The 25460-nt window shown below is 33.0% G+C and overlaps 1 protein-coding gene and 1 long non-coding RNA gene across 6 annotated transcripts in view; one reads left to right on the top strand and one right to left on the bottom strand.

Annotated features, from left to right (window-relative positions):
• NFAT (nuclear factor of activated T cells 3) overlaps window positions 1-25460 on the bottom strand; it is an 87682-nt gene that overhangs the window by 45133 nt on the left and 17089 nt on the right. Inside the window, exon 1 of one of the 5 annotated variants that reach the window (XM_089708856.1) lies at window positions 11403-11498. The exons of 3 other annotated variants lie outside the window; for them this stretch is intronic. The gene's annotated coding sequence lies outside the window, so the exon portion shown is untranslated. Of the gene's footprint in view, window positions 1-11349; window positions 11374-11402; window positions 11499-25460 lie in introns of those variants that run through there. One more of the 5 variants, XM_089708862.1, reaches the window with a different exon arrangement.
• On the top strand, window positions 11621-12642 carry LOC149490854 (uncharacterized). Its single transcript, XR_016317406.1, has 2 exons — window positions 11621-12383; window positions 12458-12642. It is a non-coding gene; the product is annotated as an uncharacterized LOC149490854 (long non-coding RNA).

The raw sequence follows: 25460 nt of genomic DNA, 5'->3' as shown, positions 1-25460 counted from the left end.
GCTTTTAACTATACACAAGCCTCATTATAATTAACAGTTTAAAAGTTACTTATAAATTTTGTTTTTAACTTTTGTGTCAAAAAACCATACTACGGATGAACCGTACAAATCACCAAACTTTTAGATAAAAATTGCGTGTCTACCGAGCGCAGTGTGTGTGTCAGAAGTGAAAATTCTTTGGCAGTATACTCAAAGATACCAAAATCGTCGCCTTACTCCATGCCGTGACGGTATTGCCATGTCACGACCTTGAAATTTTACTCTCAATATGCCTAAAGAAGTTACTTTAAAACTAAAGTCTATTACAATTGACATTTGTAAACTTATATCACCTTATATCAACACAAAACCATCGTTGTACTCACAATCATAAAACCTTTTAACCTCTCAATAGTGTAAAGAGGAATAAGGCTACAGTACGATAGTTGTCCCCACCGCCCGCCTAACAACAGGCGAGGGCGGACCTCCTTATAAAGTAAGTAGGTATTAGTGGTCATTTTTATTTATTACACTCTTACGTATTCCTTTTATAATTCGTTATTTAGTTGATCTATTAGCATTGAATACATAATAGTAGCTAAATACTATTAGGTTGTCTTTTATTTTGTAATTGAAATTGTTTTTGTATAAATGAGGTTTTACCGAATTGGCTAATGAAAACATGTCTATCAAATTAGTTAAAACCTTGTTCAAACACATTTATTACGACTTCCGACATAATTCACCGACACGTAAGGTTTTGTAACATTGATTTTAGATTCTAATGCAGTAAACGAAGCAATAAGCTCAAAAACTACTTTGATTTTAAAAATCCTTCAGAAAGCTTAATTACTCCAACAGAAACTATTTTACAAAAAAATTTCGTATTTATGTCGGCTTATCGACATTTAAATATTATAAGAAGTCACCTACTAGAGTAAACTGCATCTGTATAGGAAGGTATAGTAGGTATATAAACTACTAGCTTTCCGCCCGCGTCTTCGCCCGCGTTTTCAAAGAAAAACCCACATAGTTCCCGTTCCCGTGGGATTTTCGGGATTAAACTTAGCCTATGTGTTAATTCAAGTTACCCTCTATATGTGTGCTAAATTTCATTGTAATCGCTCCAGTAGTATTTGCGTGAAAGAATAACAAACATACACACACATCCATCCTCACAAACTTTCGCATTTATAATATTAGTAGGATAGGATAGGATATTAGAAGTATACTTAGTAGTAACACGAGGAGCTAAATCTTTATACAAATTAATCGTTAAATTGAAAATAATTGCACTTAGCGGATACAGTATGTATGGTGCAACACGATCAGGTTGAAACAACTTTCAAAATCACTTTCGTTTCGTTAACTGGGCAAGTGATTATTGAGTTAATTTCATTAATTAGATCCCATGTATGTCAGTTAATGAGACTTGTATATATATACAATGTTATCTAAGTCAATACTATTTACTATTTAGATATAAAATCAATATTGGTGTCAATCTTCACCATACAATTTTACGAAGCAAGGAGATAGGTATCTCCTTTTATAACAGTTTTTCAAACTCAAACTCAAACATTATCTATTCAATTAGACTTCTTCTAGAAGCACTTTTTAACATTCACCATCGAGTTTATATAACAACTAGCTGTGCTCCGCGGTTTCACCCGCATTGCTCCGCTCCCGTTGGTCTTAGCGTGATGATATATAGCCTATAGCCTTCCTCGATGGGCTATCTAACAACGAAAGAATTTTTCAAATCGGACCAGTAGTTCCTGAGATTAGCGCGTTCAAACAAACAAACAAACTCTTTATCTTTATAATATTAGTATAGATTAAGTTCAAGAGAAGAACAGACAAGAAACTTTTGTAAATTGTTCAAGTTAACGATACTACAACTTTGGACATAGCGCATTTGCAGAGAGTAGGTAGAATCTAAATGACGTAAAACTCTGACATACCTACATGTATCAATACTACCTAATTTCTTTAAAACGAAATCATAAAAGTGTTAATTAACTACACTGATATAAAAGCACTGCTTCGGCTTCTGTCTCTCCAATGATTAAATAACTTTGAAGTCCCGCTGTCACTCACAAGACGTTCAATTGAGAATTTTAGATATAATCTGTGAATAATAGAAGTAAGATAACATAACGACCGTTTATGAAATTAAAATGAACGTACTAGTAGTTTTTAATTTACTTTTATTTTGACAAAACATTTTTCTTTTTAGTTAAAAAAATCTGCTTTCTAAACTCCTTGGTCATTGTCGCAAAAATTACTACCTATAAATTATGTACCTACTTATTTAGGTGCAATCGGTCAGCAGATATTTAACATGACAATCATGAACAAAGCCACGGGTTAACACATGCTCTATTTAAACACTTTTCCTTGATCTTTACAAGCACTTCAATCTATTGATAATGGTGCAATGAACAAACTTAAAAAGCGATTAATTCCAAGCGGAAATATGGATTTGTCTATTGACTTAACAAACAAACACACAAATAATATATCATGAATAGTGAGGATATGTTAGGGCAATGCGTTATCGATTGTGGTGATAACAGTGCATTGACCCCTAGTGACGCACGGCCGGCCGCGCCGCGTCATGCACTAGAGTACATCACTAGTTATTGCCTTGGGACACAATAGAATAGTGATGTGACAGGTTTTGTCGATAAGGATCAAAGTTATACGATTATTTTGATGTCTATTGACAAACTTAGGAAAAATATTATGCTAACCTACGTTTGTTTACAAGCTAACTATTAAACTACTGCGTATTGCGTACAATTGGTTTCTATGTAGATTCATGAATTGAAATAAAAATATTCTACAATTTATTTTAATTCGAAAGCAAACCCAGTTACTCTCACGTGTGTAAAAACAAAAGAAAACTAAAACTATGTCAGAATCATTTTCAAGGGCCATGCCACGATCAAAAATACCTTCACCTTTCAACCCGTGTAGCAAAATAAACCCTATTCCGATGGAATAACGTAGATATTGAAATAAAGATAAATTACCTACATATGCAATTACAAAATGTTTACATTCTAAAAATAAACCATATCTTATGTCACGCAGAAGTGTGCTATTTTAAAATATTTTACATAACTTGGTATGTAATTAAAAACCTATAGAAGTTAACCTTTATACATATTTGCATTATGTAGGTGTGTTTTGGAGTTAATATTTTTCATAATTGATAAAACGATTCAACATTTAAAGCGATTTGCATGAAAATTGGAATGATAGTCGAAGGCTCAGTATAACATAGGCAATTTTTTTTTCAAAAATGTTGAAATACATAATAGGTATAATTTTTTTTTTCAAAAATGTTGAAATACATAATATAAGATGATTATATAGGATCTAAAAACTCTTCATATTGTATAATTCGCAAATGAAACCGCGGGTTACAACTAGTTATTAAATAAATTTACGCACGATGTCATTGCACCAAAATATTAGTGTTATTTCCCTAAAATGAATCAAAACGGACAGACACAACCGAACACATTTTATCTATTTCCTACAAGGTAAATATGGGGCTTGATAAGCCTAACGAGCTCGTAAATTATATTAAAATTTGTTTTTAGTTTATGTTGAATCTTAACTTGGAAATCATAAAGAAAATCGAATCATATACCTAGTTGTGACGTTTTATTTCAAAGGAATTAAAAATGTTTAACTACTTAAATAATAATTTGCTTTATACTTATCTCGTTAGGTACTTACCGATGAAAAGTTATGTTAGTCACTTTTCCGTATTATTTGTGCAATATCGTAACACACACGAAGGCATATTTGATGCGTTTCACTTTAAAACAAATAACAAATGAGCGTGCAATTAAGCCATATGGCTTATGTTGAGCGGAACATAAGTGATGTAGGCGGTGTCGTCTCCATATGTATATCTCAATGAATTCGAATTGTTTTTGTCTTCAAAACATTTTTAGTTGGAATATTTCATTTAATATTCGTTTATAAGCAAAAAGTTTATAAAATAATTAGAATGTATCATAACATTACAACCATTCTTGATAAATGTGCAAGCTCATTAAATGCATCAAATTACAGATTCCATACATAATCCTGAGTTAAAAATGAAATATTCCAACTAAAAATGTTTTGAAGACAAAAACAATTCGAATTCATTGAGATATACATATGGAGACGACACCGCCTACATCACTTATGTTCCGCTCAACATAAGCCATATGGCTTAATTGCACGCTCATTTGTTATTTGTTTTAAAGTGAAACGCATCAAATATGCCTTCGTGTGTGTTACGATATTGCACAAATAATACGGAAAAGTGACTAACATAACTTTTCATCGGTAAGTACCTAACGAGATAATAATTTTTAAAACTTATTTAGAGCAAAAAAATGGCGCACAGATTTTGTTCGTGGTGTCTCCTCCATACGTAGTAATATTATCTCAATGTTCGAATTCGACTTATTTTTATAAACAAACATGACCATAGATTTTGTAACAAATAACAACGAATCCATAGACCACATCAGGCGCGGTCCCAGGGGGGTGGTAACGGGGGACATGACCCCCCCCAAAATCGTACTCGATAAAATAGAAAAAAAATCTTATACTGTTGTACAACATGTGTACAATATAAAAAAAACTGGCTAAGTGCGAATCGGAGTCACTCGCACATCTAAAGTTCTGTTTAAACCTGTTTTTAATCCCTTGCAAATGTCGTAATTAGCGAAAATTTGCAGCTAACGGCTTCCGACTCGCACTTGCCCGGTTTTTCTTTGTAAAATTTAAAAATAAGTAAAAAAAGGTATAGAAATTTACTCAAGTTTTTGCTTATCACTTCTATTGAATACTATGGCGGATGGCCATAATCATCAGAATCACCCATATCTTCAGTAAATTATAATGTTGGTGGAAACAAATGAATCATCAATGTTACAACAAATGTTATGTAATCGCACAAATCTATGCGCTAGTAATTAGGGAATCACTTGATCAATCGCTTTTAATTAGTTTCGATACAACAATGCACAAGATTACTCGGAACAATAGCGATTCGTCGCAAACGTGGTGCTCTAGCCGTTCTTCGTTTGTAACCAAGCAACGTCTGCAGCCGACCATCGACGCGACGCTCCGCCAGATCGACAGTTGTCAAATCTCGTTCCGATGTAATTCTCATCAGCCAGTAATACTTCTACCAGCCAGTAATACTCCTACACGTATTTGGCGAGTACGATTGGGGGGGGATGCATACCTTTCCAGCTGTGTGACCCCCCCCCCCCCAAAATGTCACGCTGGGACCGCGCCTGGACCATATCGAGGCAAAATACTTTAAAAAGACTAATTAATCGATAGACCAGACCAATCATCTTAATCCGGCCTTGGCTCTAATGACTCAATGAAAGGGTAGTTGACGCACCCTGGTTCACCTTCGGTTTGAGAAAAACCCACATTCACACAATCAATAATAAACCTTGCTCCATTATAATAAAGTATACAATAATTGCTCTTAATTAATTCGTATCAGTCAATTACCGCGAAGCGGTTGGTGACGCGTGTCGACGAATTGTTATCAAAACTATGAGATGGTTTGCATATTGTGGTTAAATTATAGTAAATATACGTAATTAATTGGGCTGATTGTTTGCTATTTTGACGGGAATTTAACACGTCACGTTTGATATTAAGCGTGATTTTAATGTGCAAAGTTTGTGAAAAGGGATGCGATTCATAAAAATATATATCTACTAACTTCTTACAATATCATAATTCAATATTACATTACATTCAAAACATACAGGAAAATGATAAATACACATAATATTGTAATTTGTATCACCAGTAATCTTCTGAATCTATTTACAAAATTTACTACAAAACGAATTGGATATATTATGTAGCTCGCTGTATTTAAATCTATTCGTATGACATTACAAGTTATTTTTTTATGTTTCGTCTATGAAAACTGAAATCGATTTATACACATTGAACCGCTTTGTAAATTCAATTGCTTTGTTTTGTTACTTGTTGTTCAAAACAATGAATTTTTCATCATTATTTTAAATTTTACTTCACTGTCCATGACCTTGCTCACGGCAAGACGTCAGACGTTCAACATTCGAATTCAATTCAAATAAATTCCCTAAAACAATTTCCTAGCGTTCAGAGAAATAACGCTATTTTGCTCGTGTTTTTATCTACAAACTAGCGGTCCGCCCCGGCTTCGCCCGTTTTACATAATATTTACGTTTTTTCTACATAAGAACCATCCTCGAACTTCAAGGAATATAATAAAAAAAGACTTATCGAAATCGGTTCAGCCGTTCTCGAGTTATGCGCTTACCAACACATTTTGCGATTCATTTTTATATATAAGATAATAATATAACGAGTTTCCAATAAATGTGTAACATCAGTCCCCCAACTAATTACAACTCAATTATAGCATCCGCTTGTGATTCCATAATCACCTCTGGGGCAATGAATTACGTTTAGGAAGTCATGTGTGAATACAAATATACTTAGTAATATTAAGAATATTTTTTGTAGGATTATTGTTATTACTGATAATTGGCTGGGGCGTTATATTGTATAAAATAATTGTTCTAAGAGTCGCCTGTTTGATAGATATTGCCTTTCAAGAGAGAGGTGTTGAATGCTATATCACATGGAAAGAAAAAATATAATATATCTATTAGGAAATACGATACATAGCATAACATACTTGTAACTTGTAAGGAAAATCGATAATAACAGAACTGAATTTAAGTAATCATCACTACATATTATAAAACCAAGTCGCGTTCTCTGTCCCTATGTCCCTTTGTATGCTTAAATCTTTAAAACTACGCAACGGATTTTTATGCGGTTTTTTTTAATAGATAGAGTTATTCAAGAGGAAGGTTTTAGTATATAATTTATTTGGATTTAGACAAAGCGGGCGAAGCCGCGGGCGGTAAGCTAGTTTTTAGAATAAAATAATAAAATTTATTAAAAGAAGTCTAGTTCAAAGAATCACCTATCCCATACGTGCCTTGTTTATTATCTGAATATTAGTATTTCTCACAAACACCTGAATTAATACAAGACGTGGAGGTTCTAACAGATCAATAAAATTGGGGTGACATTGGCGGTAAGGACTCCTCGTCTAGGTCGACTTGTTCTAATTTAGTTAACACTTATCAGGGAGTCCCTGGTATTAAAAAAACAAGTACAACCTGACAGGGACTAGGAGTATTGTTTTATATATTGACTATATTGGGCTATGGTATTGTTTTCTGTAGCATGGTGCAGCAATTATGTGTGGGCAGTAAGCTAGTAGTTTTAGATAGATTTACAGTTTATTTTCTAGGTTACGAAAATTATTCATGTAGTACCTACATAGATGATGTACTTAGCAATTTGCAAAGAATAGAAAAAAAGACAACTGAAATCTTTTTATGTACCAACGCAATTAAATTGATTACGACTGTGTTGAAAATCATAAAGAAAATATGTACACCCAATTTCACAAAAAACTGACTATATAAAGGTAGTGCCAGAAAGAAAAGCCAAATACATAATTCAATACAAAATCGTTCAGCCATGAAACGTTTATTTTCCTATGTAATTTAAAAACAAACAGTATAAATTACCCTTTAACAAAAAATGAATGAAGATTGAACATTATGCAAACAGTAATTCAAGTTATACAGTGAACATGATCATTATTTAGTGCAAGTACTTATATTACACGCAAGACTTAGAAATATTCAGAAGATAGTATTCAATTTTTTTAAGTCTAAGGCCGGTTCTATTTCTTCTACAATTTTACAAATCGCAAGTTTTTGCTGCAAATGGTTTTTGCCTTTTCACGTAAAAACAATTGAAGCGTGTTCGTTGTAATTTGATATACAGATAGATTATAGCCTGGAATAAATTGTTGGTTTTTACATTTTACCACGCGAGCATAACCGTCAGCTCATCAAATATCAATACAAGATAATAATATAATAACATTTCTTAATACAATTTATTGCAATTTTTTACTGGCGCCGCAGTCACCGCGCCGCGACTTTGGCCTGTTAAAAATTTTGCATTTTTTTAACAAACATTGGTCTGACAACATTAAACCAAAAATAATGAATTTGGTACAGTCGAAAGTTATGCGCGTACCTAGATTTATGATTATATTCATATGGGCGTATTTAATATTTAAATTCTATACCAATATTTCATTAATTAATGGCCTAAGTTTAAGAGTATGTAGGTAGCGCTTTAAAATCTCATCGATTATATTCGCTGCCTAGCAACCGTAGCTTTCAACGTCTACTACTATTATAAGAAGATTATAACTTATAAGCATGGACGTATAAAAAAAGACGGACACCGTATTACGAACAAACAACGTGAAGCCACCATAGTAAGCTAGCGATCGTGTAAAGACAATAAACACGCACACACTCTCACCATAGTAAGCTAGTCGGCCGCCATTACGTCGTGAACTACCGACTGATTAACTGCGTCACTGTTTCACAAAAAATATTTAAAATGCCGTCTTGCGTGGTAAATGGTGTCGCAACAGTACAATTTTAAATAACAAAACACAAGGGATTACATTCCACTGGGAAGCAAGTTATTCCTTTTATGTTTTAATGACAAAATTATTACGGCAAAATTTATAGAAAAAAATACAGCCGCCATTGTCATCAACACAGCTGTTGCCATGGCAACATGGCACACACACATGGGTGTTTCGCCGCCATTACTAGGCTTCACTCAATGTTTAGGCGATATACCGTCCGTCTTTTTTTATACGTCCATGCTTATAAGTAAATAAGAAAATTAATAAATATAAATATTCCCGGTTGTTTTCATAATATCCTATATATTAAGACCTGATAACTTACTTAACTTTGTCCTATGAAAACTGATAAACAAACTCTACATACGAGTATGTTTTGTTCCAAAACACATGAAAATTAGAAAACAGTATTTTCTTTGCAAATTTTAATGGGTAATTACTTAATTTATTTATATAAACTTACGAAAACTCTCTTTCTAAACATCTAGGTAATCCGATCCGGGTCACCAAAATTCAAACAATATATTGTATGAAATTGCTTTATGTTGAACATTTTCCTTCAGGGTCCACAAAACACCGTAAACACGCAATACAATATATGAAATATTTAACAAAACATCTCGAACATTCTACGGTGTACAAAGACTTATAAATTAACGGCTATAATCGGATTTCTTCCCACCTTTCAAACGGGAATTATATTGTTTACAAAATACATGATGTTTATAAAATTATATTAATTTATATAATGAACTAATTGGAGTAAACAGCTTCGTTCTTAGATGATTACTTTTATAAAGGTAATTACAGAAGTAAACATTTCATACGGACATACTGTTGTACTGTTTTTACACAAATTATATAATTCTCAGAAGTTAAATCGATTACATCAATCTCTAGCATTAAAGAGTTATTAATCTATACTTATAATTAAGTTAACTTACTTATAAGTAAGTTTGTTTGAACGCGCTAATCTCAGGAACTGCTGGTCCGATTTGAAAAATTATTTCAGTGTTAGATAGCCCATTTATCGACGAAGGCTATAGGCTATAATATCATCACGCTAAAACGAACAGGAGCGGAGCAATGCGGGTAAAGCCGCGGGGCACAACTAGTTAACTACATATATAGTTAGTAAAGTATAAACCATCACTTAACAAGGAAAGCATTCCTATACATAACTGTTCACTTGAAGTATGAAATAAGATATAGGAATTGGAAGTCCTTGGCCTTGAATAAGGGAAAGTAAAGTTCTACCTCAAACCTATCCAGTATGGAGCCTTAAGGGTGTAACTTGATAGAGGTTATATTGGAACCAACGTCTTACTTATACAGGGTGTCCCACCGTTGGTATACTAAGCTCAAAGGAGGTTATAATATTGCATACGCTGAGTACGTAAAAAATACTTATAAAATTCCAGACGCATTTTTTTTCAAATAGATGAATTCTTAAATCTCTATGTGTACCCCTAACAAGCAGCCCGCCCTACTTTGCCACCCGCACGTGAGCTATCTTTTAAGATTATGTTTTTATTGTTAAAATGCTCACATTAGCGAAGCGGTATATGCCGGCTGCGCGAAGTAAGAGAAGCAATCATAGATTTTAAGGAAAAATTTAGCAAAAAAAAGTATTTGTTACGTGATCAGTGTATGCAAAACTACAAGTCCCTTCGCGCTTAGTATACCTATAGTGGGACACCCTGTATATATTTAACTAAACTAGGACCCGAGCAGAAATTATGATGGTTAATTATAAATTTACTGTACATATATTGAGTATTCAAAAGCGCTTCTAAAATGGTGTTATAGCAATTTTTATTATCAAGTGTTTTAGCTATTGATAAAAAGAGGTTACCCTTTAAACACAAACATATTATATATATGCTAACTGCTATGATACAAAAAGGCAGGTGCAAGTATTGTCAACCCTTGTTTGTTTCAAGTAAACATCTTTCAAAGAGCACGTGTCACTTTTAATTTTGTTTCTTTTTTTATGAACACCAATATGGCATCTACCACGGAATCGGAAAGCAGTTTCTGTAGAGACAAACCGGCAAGACATTGCAAATTTTTGAATTGATACTTCTTTAGGCACGTTGAGAGTAAAATTTCAAGGTCGCGTCATGGAAATACTGTCACGTCATGGAGTAGGGCGACGATTTTGGTATCTTTGAATCTTGACAAGTTTCACTTCTGACACGTATGCCGAGCACACATACGCTCTTTTTTTAGCTGTATTAGTCATCACGGGTCTTGGATTAAGGACTTCCCCAAGTCTTAAATGTTACGTTTAAAACAAGAAGCCTGTCATAATAACAACGTAAATAGCAATTAAGAAATAAACTTTATACACCCACGTGAAATGAAAACCTTTAGAAGTTTTCTTAACTTTTACAACATAATTACTTTATAAGAAAGTTATGTTTATTACACCATTTGTAACTCACGAACAGTGGAACCGATTTTTATGGTCTTTAATTTCATAGTTGGGAAAAACAGAATAACTAACAAGATGTCATAAATATGTAAAGAACAGTTTATGTACAAAATCCATAGGATAGTTCGGTTTAGCTAGAAGGTGTCTTTCTAGGTATACAAGTAGGTATACCTATATGTTACTGTCTTTACTAAGTGGTACCTATATGAGAATTGAGAATCAATCAAAGCACTTGGTTAACTAGCTATTTACTTAATTAGTAACTAGTAGATAGAAACCTCCAAACTTTGCCAAAGACTTTGAATAAAAGCATTTCAACCCAATTGAAGCTAGAACAGAAAACCAAGGAATCACTTACAAATCTATAACCATACGTATCACCGTTAATCATTGCCAAGTAAAGTCACATACCAGTTTTGTATCTGTGTGAGTATCCGTTACATGCACTAACACACACGTGCACTATCGACCGCTGTCGGACGCGTACTGAGTCAAAACATAGTATTTATGTAATTACCTATAATTACATATAGTTAACCGCAAACACGTTGGCTATGACGTCATTGTGCCAGACAACCTTTGGAAATGCATCGCGATTGATTGAGCCTTTCGCGGGATTTACAGTTTAAGGTGATGAATTAATTTTTCTAACATTTACGGCCCTTTTTAAACCTTCGTAATTTTTATATTATTAAAGTTGTCGTGATGAAAATTCTTGACAAGAAAGTTCAATAGTAACACAATACGTCTACCGTTTTAGAAACATGATTCCATGATATTTTCTCGATAGAAAAAAAATACAAAGTTCTCATTGTTATTTTTTTATAATCTCTGGCATCTTCAAAATAACAAACGTAAAGTTACGACTTTTTGGATATTAACTATAAAATATACAACCTATACGTCTACCGATTTAGAATTTTTAAATATGCGATGGTTTTGAAATAAACAAGAAATACTTGAAATTAGCGCGCGACCAGCCAATATAGCGAGAGCCGCCCTGTACCTTCCTACCCCGATCGCTGCACGAGTCATTCCCGCTACGGCCGTCACACGGGGAACTTGTGTCGCTCGCGCAATCGTAAAAAAGGGTGACAACACGATAAGACAAAATGAGACAAATGGGGACAATAAAGAAAATAAGAAGAAGAAACATAAAAGGTTGGAGGAAAAAGAATGCTTACAATTGGAACAAATTAATGAAGTAAGTTGGTTTTATTTTAAATTTGATGATAATTGTATTATAGACGATGTTTGATATGTACCCCTGTTTTAAGTACATAACGAATGTGTAAGATATTTTCATTTATAGCATAGATAATCTTTTCAGAAATCCGGAATCCAGAAGGAAAATAAACCCACTGATTGTTCACAATGTGAACCCACTCCTTCGTAAGTACCTTTATTCAGTCAAAAATGTATGTTATCAACGTTCTACTGGTTTTATCGCATGATTCCATTTTTAGCAAAAAGCAACAAAGTGCAAAGAAATAAAAAATCATGGTGAACTTAGTGGAAGTATGGCGGACATAATATGGAACAGGAGCTCATTGGAGTAGTATTATATTTAAAAAAAATACGAAATAATTTCAAGAATTACATTTCTTAGAAGGTGGTAGATAAGTATGTTGTATAAAGAATTTGATGTTGATATTTATTTCATTTATACTTACTACACCTGTGCGGGAAATTGCTTAGTAATAAAACAGGTTTATATTCATATTTACATAGTAATGTGAGTTTTCATTTCGAAAAATTTTGTGTAAGTATGTATATTAAATTGAGTTCCTGGGTGATCTGGAAACACAATTGGGCCCGGAAGATGGCGCTGCAGTCACTCCTCCTAATGACATGAACCGATTTGGATGAATATTTGTGTGCACATTTCATTTTTGTGGGATGATTGGTTGATTCGCTTTCACATTAGCTAATATTATGTATTTTTGTTGTTAGAAAGTAAACTTAATTTAATGTTTATAATACATTATTATCGCATCAGTTTTACTGTATTAGTGATATCTTCCACTCTTGACTTTGACTGAGAAGAATTAGGGTTTATAACTTCTTTCAGAAATAGTACCTTTCATTTCTGGGCATGATGTAATATCTATGTCAGCATCAAATTCTATCTAAATCAATTCAGTAGTCCGCGTTATTGAGTACCATTTCATTTTTTCAGAGTAACAATATTTTTTGTTATTTTAAAGATTATTTATAACCTCTATTATTTTGTAATAAAGTAAACATTACGAAATAATAATAATTATTAATAATGTCTAAGTAGTTGTTGGAAAGAAGATTATTTGTTTATAAGCAAGAAAATAAAACCAATAAATCAACAATTGAATAAATGTATAACAATATTATAACTGTATGACGACTCCATACATGTTTGTCCCGAGTCGGCCAGCGGCAGCGCGGCGAGTATGCAAGAATGACTTCGCGCACACCCGCGTTCGCGATAGCGAGCTATTAGACTCCGCCCGCCAAGCAGTGGATTTTTTTTTGTGTATCGTCTTAACGAGGAGCCAGAAGGTAGTATTGAATTTTGTTAGAAATGCATTCAAATTGTACTATAAGAATATTGTAGGCTGTAGGTACTTGTTTTTAATGCTTCAATTATACAGAATATAAAATTAAATGACCTGAATTGCAAGCTGAAAGCATTAATTGATCTAGAAACGGATAGGTGCTAACGGATAGGTGCATTTAAGAGAATTCACTAAAAACCACAACTAGATTATAAAACAATTTGTTACGCAATCGTTCTTCTAGTCAAGTAAAAATTGTAAACTTGATTATCTTTCAAACAATATACTTCAGGGCTGTGATAATTATTAGTTTAAAATAAGTCAGATGTGTACAAAACCATGATCTCTGAAGCTAGCAGTCATCAAAATAAACTTATGAGAATTTTTCACATTTAAAGGTAAAACTTTTAAAACTAACAATCTTATAGTCAAAACAATGACATTAACTAGACGTTTTTTAAGTAGCTTCTTACTGACTTTAAAATGTAATAGAAATAATGATTGCCTCTATAATATGTATTCTCAATTATCACTAAATCAGTGACTGTGAATTAATCATAAAATAAAAATAAAACAACCGAACTTCCTATTAACTAAAAAGATATTATGCTATTCATCATAAAATTCTATTCAACTTAAAAAAATAAAGCATCTGGCAGCCCTAGCGACCGAGAAGCCTGCTGTGTCTCCAACAATTTATCTCAATTAGTTGGCAACACTTTTATTAAACTCTTATTTGGCATTACAACTCGTGGAGCACCGTGTTTAATATAAAGCTGTGGCTTTTTCATAGCAATTTTTACCAATAATTGAATATGAAATTAAAATGAAATTATGTTAGCCAGAAAGCTAAAAGTATAGTATAGTTAGTACAGTTACTTAATATTACTTTTAAGACATACTAGCGGTCCGCCCCGGCTTCGCCCGTGGTACATGTTTACGTTTTCTCTACATAAGAACCATCCTCGTACTTCAAGGAATATAATAAAAAAAGAATTATCGAAATCGGTTCAGCCGTTCTCGAGTTATGCGCTTACCAACACATTTTGCGATTCATTTTTATATATAAGAAGATATATAGGTTGAAAACTAATTTAAAAAGTAACAAATTAATGAAAACTTGCATAAGCATTTAATAGAGCACCAAAATGTAACAACAGTTAATCTGATCTCAATCTGATCTCAATAAAACAAATCAAACTACACAGATAAAAAAATACAAGGACCCAAGATCCTTGTCCCACACCCCACAAGGGGACAGACAAAGAACTAAACAACGATTGTTCAACCTTCGCCGTGCCCAAGATCGTTGAAAGAAATGGATTACGGAAAATCTCAGCCCTCAAGGGACGGTTTTATTTCAAAGTTTACTTTACGAATGCCATTCAATTGGTAGTGTTTCTAATTTTACAACTTATTCGGTTTTGCGATAACGTTGTTAAAGTGAAGTGAGGCCTTAACTTTAATTTTCAAAATAAAACTATGTCGTCCTCTATGAAGTTAAATTCCTCGGCATTTTGTTACCTCAAAGTACGTATAAATTCAAGTTGCACATACAACAATCATCATATTATTTTAATAATTCACACACCCAAAGTAAACAAAACCTGCTTCATTAACTCCATCTATTGATGACGAATGAAAATAAAGAAATATGTAAATGAATGCAGCATCAAATTACTTTTTGAGTTAATCCCCAGACAAAGAGTTACTAAACAAAACATTGAACATGGCTTACCCATAACACAAACATCTTACCCTCACTAGACCATTGATAAATCGCTATCTAAAATCAACATTACTGCGTGTCGTATAAAACAAACAAACAAACATAATGTTAATTAATTTACGCGATATCTCTTGGACTTTGTGTGCCCTAATCGCGGAGGTCATTAGTAAGCCACTTAATTACTAGATGATGCGGTTTACTTAACTGATAGGTACTTCTTTTACGTATTATAAACTCGAAAATTTAATCAACTAGACCTCTTTTAGACGCACTTTTGTCTTTAGAAGTTACCACCAGCGGCCGTATTGTGACCACTTATTTCCAGACAGATTACGCCGTGAATTGCACTGACTGGCAAATTCATATTATGATCGCAAATACGGCCCCAGATCGGAAAGCCTTTTATATTATGTTAGAAACACTCTAGAAGTACGTTGTAAATGATATCAATTTTAATTTTTTTTTCTCTGACAAATATGACCCTAAAAACTGCCTGATGTACATGCCATGAAGAAGTGGCATTACGGCGTACCACTCATGGTTCAGAAAACTTTATAATATTATGAATTGCTCATTTGCTAGAACTAGTTGAAATGATATATCAATATAATACCTAATCATGACCTTAATAAACTATCTTGTAGTTCTCAAGTGACAATCCGGGGTTTATCATCCATGTGTTAGGTAGGCTCTCTGAACTAAATAATTTATTATTTTATTTATTACATTTAATTCAGGTGACATACAATAAATTCTACAGACCCATATTAAAACTATAGGTTTAAAAATCTGCATTTTTTTATCGTGTCCTATACTTTCAGTATAGTTTTGATTTATAAAATTTCTCGTTTAATCTCGAACGTGGGCTAGAAGAAAGAACATTATAAAATTAGTAATTATTATTAAAATATGTTGGTAGTGTATTTACGTAATGACAGAGCAGACACTTTTCAGTACTCACTCCAAACGGATATCAAATATTTTACCTGAAACAAAATCATATCAATTAGTTAGATAAATTTAAAACATATTTAAAAAATTTGGACATAGATTCCTTTGTAAATAGGTATTAGAAATTCATAATATTTAATTTTAATCTATAACTTTTTTTTAACAGGCGTGGCGCCCACACTACCAAATGCATCAACAATAACAAACAGACCATAAAAATACCTTTTTTAGATATTGTACATCTTCTTATACATACTTCTATACTTAATATTATAAAGCTGAAGAGTTTGTTTGTTTGCACACGCTAGTCTCAGGAACTGGTTCGATTTGAAAAATTATTTCGGTGTTAGATAGCCCATTTATCGAGGAAGGCTATAGCCGCTATATATTGTAATACTGTGGCTATATCATCACGCCAAGACCAACAGGAGCGGAGAAATGCGGATAAAACCACGAGGTACAGCTAGTTTATAATATCAGTGATAAATTGTCACAGACCAAAGCCACTGCAACTGACGCAACGGATATGACCAGATGCGCACGCGCTTATTTGCGCTAAAGCCGCTTTCTCACTGGCGTGTCGCCAATATTAAGATTTTTTGTAGTTTATTTATTTGTATTGAGTTCTACCGAGATAGTTACGGAAATTAAAGAAAAAATATTTGTAAAAAGAAAATTATACAGGGGCAAAATATGAATCTCTTTAGATGAATGTGTACGGAATTTTATATAAAAGAAATTAAAAAATTACAATCTTATTTGCTTATAGCTCTATGTAAAATATAAATATGTAGGTATATGCTTATAGTGTAGTCAAAAAGTTCGACCTATAAGCATGATTTTACAAAAAATCAAGAAATACAGTTTACACATTCTTCCATCGTATAGGTACTTATTCATACTTACATTGCTTATTTTTATCTCACCTATTTATACCTATGTATAAACTCGTTCCTAAGATTAACACAGACAAACAAAAACAAATGATATCTACGAACTTTCTACGCATTCCGTGTTTTATCGTGAGAGCAAATAGTTATTTTGCAATAAACAATAAAAAATAGAAACTATTTGTTTTGCCAACACAAGGTCATTGCACTGGGGGCACGCCGCACGACCTGTGGCGTAATTTATTTATTACCTATTATGTTATACTGTTTTGTTTTTATTAACAGTTTCATTTTCCGGGTAAATGCTTTACCTATTTTGTACGCCTCATAAGCGGAGCGTTGAATTGGTGGCTTTACTCTCGCCTTACAGAAATCAAATAATTTTTTGAAATTGCCTACATTTTTTTCTGTTTGAAGCACGAGTTTTTTTAGTTTGATTAAATTTATATAAGTTCTTTATAATACTCATGTACACTTATTATGTTGAGGATCATTAAAAGTTTGATTATAATCGGTAAAACCATTTCGTTTGACGTAGACGAGTTCGTTCGGTAACTAACACTGTGGTCTGTGACACGATTATTTTATGTAGGTACATAATAAATAATAGATTGTACACACACCTTCATGTTTAATGAAAAAACATTTATTGGATCTACAAATTCATCTAACATCCATATAAGAGCCACTCTGTAGCCATTCTCATGATTCTAGTAATATCCCCTTTGGTCTGGACATAAAAACTATTTCCGCTATAGTATTGTACATAAAGCCATATACGATTATCGACTTATTCATAAATTATACATAATAATTATGTTCATTTCTAAGCAATGTATCCGTGAATAAATTTTAATGAAATATGTAAATCATGTTGCAATTTTAAAATCTCAAGTAGACCTGAATTTTTGAACGATGATTAAATAATATATCTAACAAATAACCGCGTAGCATTTGAAATATCGCGATTAAAATATTGATAAATTATGTGTTTCACACACAGGTTTCACACATTGAGTTTATTAGTATCGAAGGTCAGTTGTTTTTAAAATTGCCGATTAATATTTTCGTAAAGACTGACCTGTCAAAATTAATGGTAAATTAATTCGCGCTAAAAGACGCGGCCACAGAATATAAATTGAATATAATCTGTAACAGAATTATTTATAGCCTGTGCTCGTTGCGTAACGTCAAGTAGCTGGCCCAAGGATTGTTGGTTTTGCGATAAGATACTATTAACTAGAAGATATCGTTGCATTCTCTGTATATTTGCTATATTAACTAATTGATAAAACCTCGCAAATTATTATGGGTTGCTTCGTGTGACTTTTTTGTTGTGGAATAATATTATGTAATGTGTGATGTAAAATAGTTAATCTAATGTAAATGACATTTTAAAAGATAAATGACATTTTATAAGTGACGTTTGTATTACAGACTATCAAGGTAGATACCTAGATAATTATTAATTGTAAGAAAATAGCGAAAAGAGAAGTTACTGAGTTTGGAAAATCTTGAGGCATTTTTCAAATTCTTTTTATAGAATCTATACCTACTAATATTATAAAGCTGAAGAGTTTGTTTGTTTGTTTGTTTGAACGCGCTATTCTCGGGAAGTACTGGTCCGATTTGAAAAATTCTTTCGGTGTTAGATAGCTCATTTATCGAAGAAGGCTATTTACCATCACGCTACGATCAACAGGAGAGGAGCCACGGGGGTGAAACCGCGCGGAGCGGCTAGTTGTCTAATAAAGTTGAAAGGTACCGTGCCTACCACAGACATGTATCAAGATAGACTAAGCGAGTGTATGTACTTCCCGTGTCCAAACTAAGATTATGAAACTTACTTGACGCTGGCCTACACTCAGTCCGCGCTTGCAGTTCGCCAAGGAAAGACGTGAAGCTGAATAAAGTAAAATGCCGAATTACGCCGTTATAAACTGTAGAAACTCCACAGCTGTGAGTGGCCGAGTTAGCAGAGATGTTTCCTTCCACCGGTAAGTAATTTTCTAATCAGAATATGCACTATTTATTTTAAAATCAAATAAAGAATATCTGTGGAAAACGATCGTGACAAACACGGATACCAAATCATACGAAATGATTCGGAATACATTGCGGCTTTTACTTGGCACGGTAAAGATCGCGTCGTATGATAACAAGCAATGAATAGCGTCTTCTCATTTTTCTGTTCTCATTTTTCTGTCCAATTTTGTGGTTAGTGATGTTCATTTGATGCAACAGTTCTCGATTCTAATCGATTTTATAATCGAACAGAAAAATGATAATTTGAAGGAGCAATTTTTCAGAAAAAAAGGCATAGATTTTTTTTGTCATTTAATACGACTTGACCTAGAACTTTTAAGTATTTTAATACAAAGGTACTAAAAATAAATATTATGACATGGACGCCATTAGTTAAAGTGTCATCTTGGGAGTTTTTTAAGAAAACTCCTTGTTGCTTAGACTATGTTTGTTTTTTCAGTTTTCCAAGTAACCCGAACATAAAAGAAAAATGGATTGATGCAACGGGACATAAAGATTGATTGATTGACAGTTTCATTACTTTCTTTCGATGGCCTCTCTAGTACGTAGTACACGGTAACTCAATGGGTTTACTTGTTAGAATATTAAAAGGTTTATAAATTTATTTTATCATTCCTCTGTCTATGGTAATTATCATTTTTCTGTCTTGAATCGATTTAGTAATCGATTACGATTCATTTATTTAATTACCTCTTAGACATAGATCTAGTTTGATCTGATTTCTTTCGATTTACTTCGATGGGATAGGACGATACTAGAATCGCCGCGCGAGTGGCGTCCTAATCGATTTAGCGTAAAATGAAATTACCATCACTAAAAAGCGCTCGTGACGTCATAACGCGTCAAGGTCAGTACAAAAAATATGACACGCTTGGTTTTCATACAGATCGCGGTACTTGCGTAGTCTATCTATGTCTGTGGTGCCTACCTTCATGAAAATATAAAATGTATAATGAATATGTAGTAAGAAATAATAGAGTAAAATTGTATTTGTTTACGATACGTTGCAGATACGATATAAATATTTATAGGCTATTTTACATATTTTAATATATTACAGACCAAAGCTTATTATATATTATTCATTATAATCCATAATTAAACATTTAATTAATTTCTTTAGGTAGGCCGTAGGAATGCAATCTTTCATAATCAATTTTTTTTACCACCGAAATTTGAGATTCACAACCACAAGAAAGCAATTTTCTATATTCTATAATCTATATTCTTTACCATAGTTCATAGTAGATTCGCAAGAAAAACCACAAATATTAAGTATAGTTAATTACATACTATAGTATCTACCAAAAGTAGGTACATACAAGAATCAGTCACTCATGTTTACTCACGATTAAAACCCGCCAAACATTATAACAGCAAGTGATATAATGTTATCGTTCTTATCTTAGTGATAGCGTATTCTACTACTTGTTAGTGATAAAACCAGAGCTACATCATGTTAGACACGCCTTTCTTACCTAACCTCACTTTTTGTCTGGCCTTCATTGTAAGGTTAATTGCTGTCAATATAAATATCACTATGCAATATTTTAACTAGTTAGTGTTATAAAGTAGCCTATTTAAATACTTTTAAAACTGTAATAGAAAGAAGAAGGAATGGAGCGTAAAAGTTGCATCTAAAACTCACACAAACTTTCAAAAACTATAAAAGGTGTCAGCACTACAATCACAGTGGCTACATGTAGATAAAGAAATCTCTAACAGGTAGTAATACAATTAAGACCTTAATCTTCTTCTTCTTCTTCTTCTCTTTATATATAAAAATGAATCGCAAAATGTGTTGGTAAGCGCATAACTCGAGAACGGCTGAACCGATTTCGATAATTATTTTTTTATTATATTCCTTGAAGTACGAGGATGGTTTATATGTAGAGAAAACGTAAATATGTACCACGAGCGAAGCCGGGGCGGACTGCTAGTGTTTAATATAATTAAATAATTTGCATTGAACATTTGATACGTCTATTTTTTTTAAACGTGCATAGATTACGTAAAATGCCGAGTCGGTTCCGTGTGAAAAGACGCATGAACACTAATTTTATTAATGAATATTTATCTTCTCCATTTGCATTTAACACGCTTAGCATTTGAAACGCATCTCGAAAACAATTTGAGCTCGGAAACGGCGGCCATTAAAATAAATCCCCCATTCACGATTTTAGTTGTTGATTATGAAATGTCTTAAATATTAAAATTTCTATATGTTACTGACCTGACCAACGAGGAAAATATATTTTAAATATTATGTTGTCTAGGACGCAGAGAGAACCGGTTTGAAATACGCAATTTTTTCCCCATTACACCTACAACCTTCGCGGCACGAAGTCTTAAGTTTTTGCTACGGTTTTTACGCAATATTTTTTTTTCTTATTAACCGACTTCAAAAAAAAGGAGGAGGTTATCAATTCGGCCGGTATGTTTTTTTTATGTATGTACCGATTACTCCGAGGTTTCTGAACCGATTTACGTGATTCTTTTTTTGTTTGATGCGGAATGGTGTCAAATTGGTCCCATAAAAATTATAGGATAGGCCCACTGCCCAGTAGTTTTTATTTTACGAGCATTTTTGTCTGATCTCGATGACTTAATTAAAATGTAGCAAGCAACTTTGATTCACTAAAAAGTATTAAATAAAAATAACTACGTTAAAAACAACCGACTTCATAAACGGAAAAGTAAAAAATAAAAAACGCACGGGCACGGGCGTATTGGCACCGACTTCAAACCTTTTTAGTAAATAGCACATCTAAATCATAATATGTAATAACTAGTAATTAATAATATCAAATCTTTTTTATTTTTTACTCATCCGTTTTTGAAGTCGGTTGTTTTTAACGTAGTTATTTTTATTAATATAAAGTATGCGTATAATACCTACATATTATCACTTATAAAATGTATGATCGGTTTCAGATATACTCATGGTCAAATTGTTATCTGTTATTTTTAATTGAATTTATAAATAGATACAATATTTTTTTATGTAGGTCGTATCGCACACGGCACAAGTTCGTATGGCAGCTTTATCACTAAATTACTTTTAGTCGAGCATAATACAATATAATATATTTTTAATGTAACATACATTTTTTTTAATTCAGAATTAATTTTATTTTTGCTAATGAGAGAGAGCTAGAGACCCAATTTCAATTTGAATATTTATTTAATATTGTGTTATATATTATCATTATTTCATTTCCTTTTCAATTAATATAAGAATTTTAATTTGAATAGAATCAGTAAACTGATATTGCCTATATCTGAAAAAGATCATTTTTATAATTTACTAGCGGTCCGCCCCGGCTTCGCCCGTGGTGCATGTTTACGTTTTCTCTACATAAGAACCATCCTCGTACTTCAAGGAATATAATAAAGAAAGAATTATCGAAATCGGTTCAGCCGTTCTCGAGTTATGCGCTTACCAACACATTTTGCGATTCATTTTTATATATAAGAAGATTATTTCTAATAAGTTGTAAGTATGGGTTTTTGTAGGTAAAGTAATGAAAAACTATTTTGAAAATATTCAGTAGACCGTATTTTATAAACCAATAAAAAATAATTAAATATTTTTTTATGAAACAAACAACAAACCTCGACCTACGACAATCTAATCTTAGGTAAATTAAACTTGTTTTTTAAAACTGCTTATTATCAATACATTTTTTTAAATATCTGCTTTCGTATACTACGATTAATTAGAATCAACATGATAACAACAAAAAAAAATCGAATCGGCTCATCAATTTGTGAACAACAGGAACAACACGAGACACCCAAACACTTCTATTTTTTATGAAAAAAATTGGTTGTCTGTAAAGTCGGTTTACTGACGATAGTTGAACGCACGTTGAACGTGACAACGTCTTAAGGCCGATTGTGCTTCTTTGTCGCTCGTTCCGCGCTCTCGCTTGCACTTCAAGTAGTATATTATTATTAGTCTGTGCTTACATGGAACGCCTCAGAGCGAGGTAACGCCGCATGAGTCATGTTTTTTCGTGCGTGCAGCCGGCTCTATCGAATTATAAGACGTTGTCACGTCAAAAATACACTTAAAAAACTAATTAATTATGTCTTAAAAAACCTTGTAAGTGTACCTAATTACTTAAATATTTACTGTATTTATTGTAGTGAGATATGATTATGAATATATAACACCGAATTAATTCTTGCACTTACACAATGACTCTTGCATTACTTGCATACGGGGCATTTCACGCGAAGCGGACACAGATTTCAGGGTCAGGTTTCAGATTTCGATTTGGAAGTCGTACGTTTACATGTCAAAACAATGTAAGGTTGGAAATTAGCCCCTTTGTCTTCATCAATCCAACTCAATAAAACGTTAAAATCAGGTCTTATTAGGTAAGCGTAAGGCACTATACATTTAAAATACTTACCTATAACAACATAATATACGCAAAAGTTTAAAGTCAAATATTATGTAGTACATAATGGTAGTAACAAACTTTTTATCCAAATGTCAAAATTGATATTGACAGTTGGTGGAATTATAAAAACCAGATCACACCGGTTTAAAAATAATATGTTGTTTAAACACAGGATGTATTTCAATGAGGTTTTTGCTATCATAGTAGGTAATTAAAAAAGATATACATACATATAACTACAGGAGCACGTATTTATAATTCTATAATACTTTAAAGTTTAAATAAAAACTGCTTTAGCAAAAGCATCACGGAATGGTGTTGTTGTGAATAGTACCTACTAAAATAGCAAAACAAAACAAAATCTTATATACCTACTAGCGGTCCGCCCCGGCTTCGCCCGTGGTACATATGAAAAATAGATGTTGGCCGATTCTCAGACTTACCCGATATGCACAGAAAATTTCATGAGAATCGGTCCACCCGTTTCGGAGGAGTATGCAGACTAACATTGTGACACGAGAATTTTATATAATATAAGAAGATTAGGCCGGTTGCAGAGCTTCACCGACCATCTTCACCATATGGAAATTCATAAAACCGTTCATAGCTAGACCGCGTATTTCCAAACTATACATAGCCAGAACGCAACCATAGGAAACTGCTCGTGTATACTTTGTAATGCTGTTTTTAAGTTTGTTATTACAATATATACACGAATTGTGCGTACTGATCGTGTATACTTTGTAACGCGGATGCTTGCTTCTTCGTTCCAAACTATACACGATCAGTACGCAAAATATAACTAAATATACCTACTACACCACTTACGCTTGAGCGAAATAATAAATATATAGGTAATCAAAGACTTGTACAGCTATATCTATCTACTTTTATTCTTCTTGATAATTATTGATTCAGTAAAATTTGGAATAAAAATATTATTAGGTAAGCTTAGGAAAATAAATAGGTAACAGGTAAGGGTATAGGTTAGGTTAGGTTCGTGTTTTTTTTAACTACACAAAAATAGGAGCCCCGCGAAGCGGGGCTCCGTCGCCTCGCAACCGTCTTCTTCTGGGCTTATTAGATTCTTACATTTTAGCACTATTGTCAATTCTAAGTCGTGCAGTATAGTCGGGAACGAAGACACAAGCATCCTCGATACAAAAAATATACGCTCCGTACGCAACATTACATACACATGCATAATAGATTTAAAAACAGCAATACAATAATATAAACGCGAGCAATGGAAAGACGGCGCGCTTACTCTGAAACATACACGATTAGGTCCGCATGCGTACTGGCGCTGTATGTTTTGGAGCGCTATTCTTACTTACTTCACTACAAAGTATACGCGAGTATTTGCGTACTACTGTTGTATAGATTGGAAGAACTTTTAAAAAAAGTTATTTCCAAACTATACGTGATTAGTTTCACACCGTTGCGTGCTGGACTTGTATAGTTTGGAAAGACGCAGCTAGACCGACCATACGCACGCGTATTTCCATACATATGACAAGCGCGACTGACGTACGCACTGATCACTGAATGGTCGGTGAAGCTCTGCAACCGGCCTAAGTAGGTAATTATTTACATAATATTATTTATAGATAAGTAATTTCGATCTATTTTTTATTTCAATACTTATTTTAAAATGTTATTCGAAAGATAAAAACTTATCAAGTAGTCTGATACAATTAAAAACAAGAAAAATCGGATATAATCATCGGAAAAAACACTGTTATTGTTATTATGTAACACGTGTTATTAACTTCTTAGATACCTACGTGATTCGGTGGTTTCTTTAGAAACTTCCTTTCCAACCTTTGACGCTTAGATGTAATTTATTTAACGATTTAGTCGTAAGGTAACGGCACCAGTCGTGGACAAGCATCCAGTAATGGACAAAA

Source organism: Colias philodice, chromosome 2, assembly GCF_061535455.1.
Source record: "Colias philodice isolate Cphi_HAF_F1 chromosome 2, ilColPhil1 Martin Lab GWU primary, whole genome shotgun sequence".
Lineage (NCBI taxonomy): Eukaryota > Metazoa > Arthropoda > Insecta > Lepidoptera > Pieridae > Colias > Colias philodice.
This window is presented reverse-complemented; position numbering and strand designations above follow the sequence as displayed.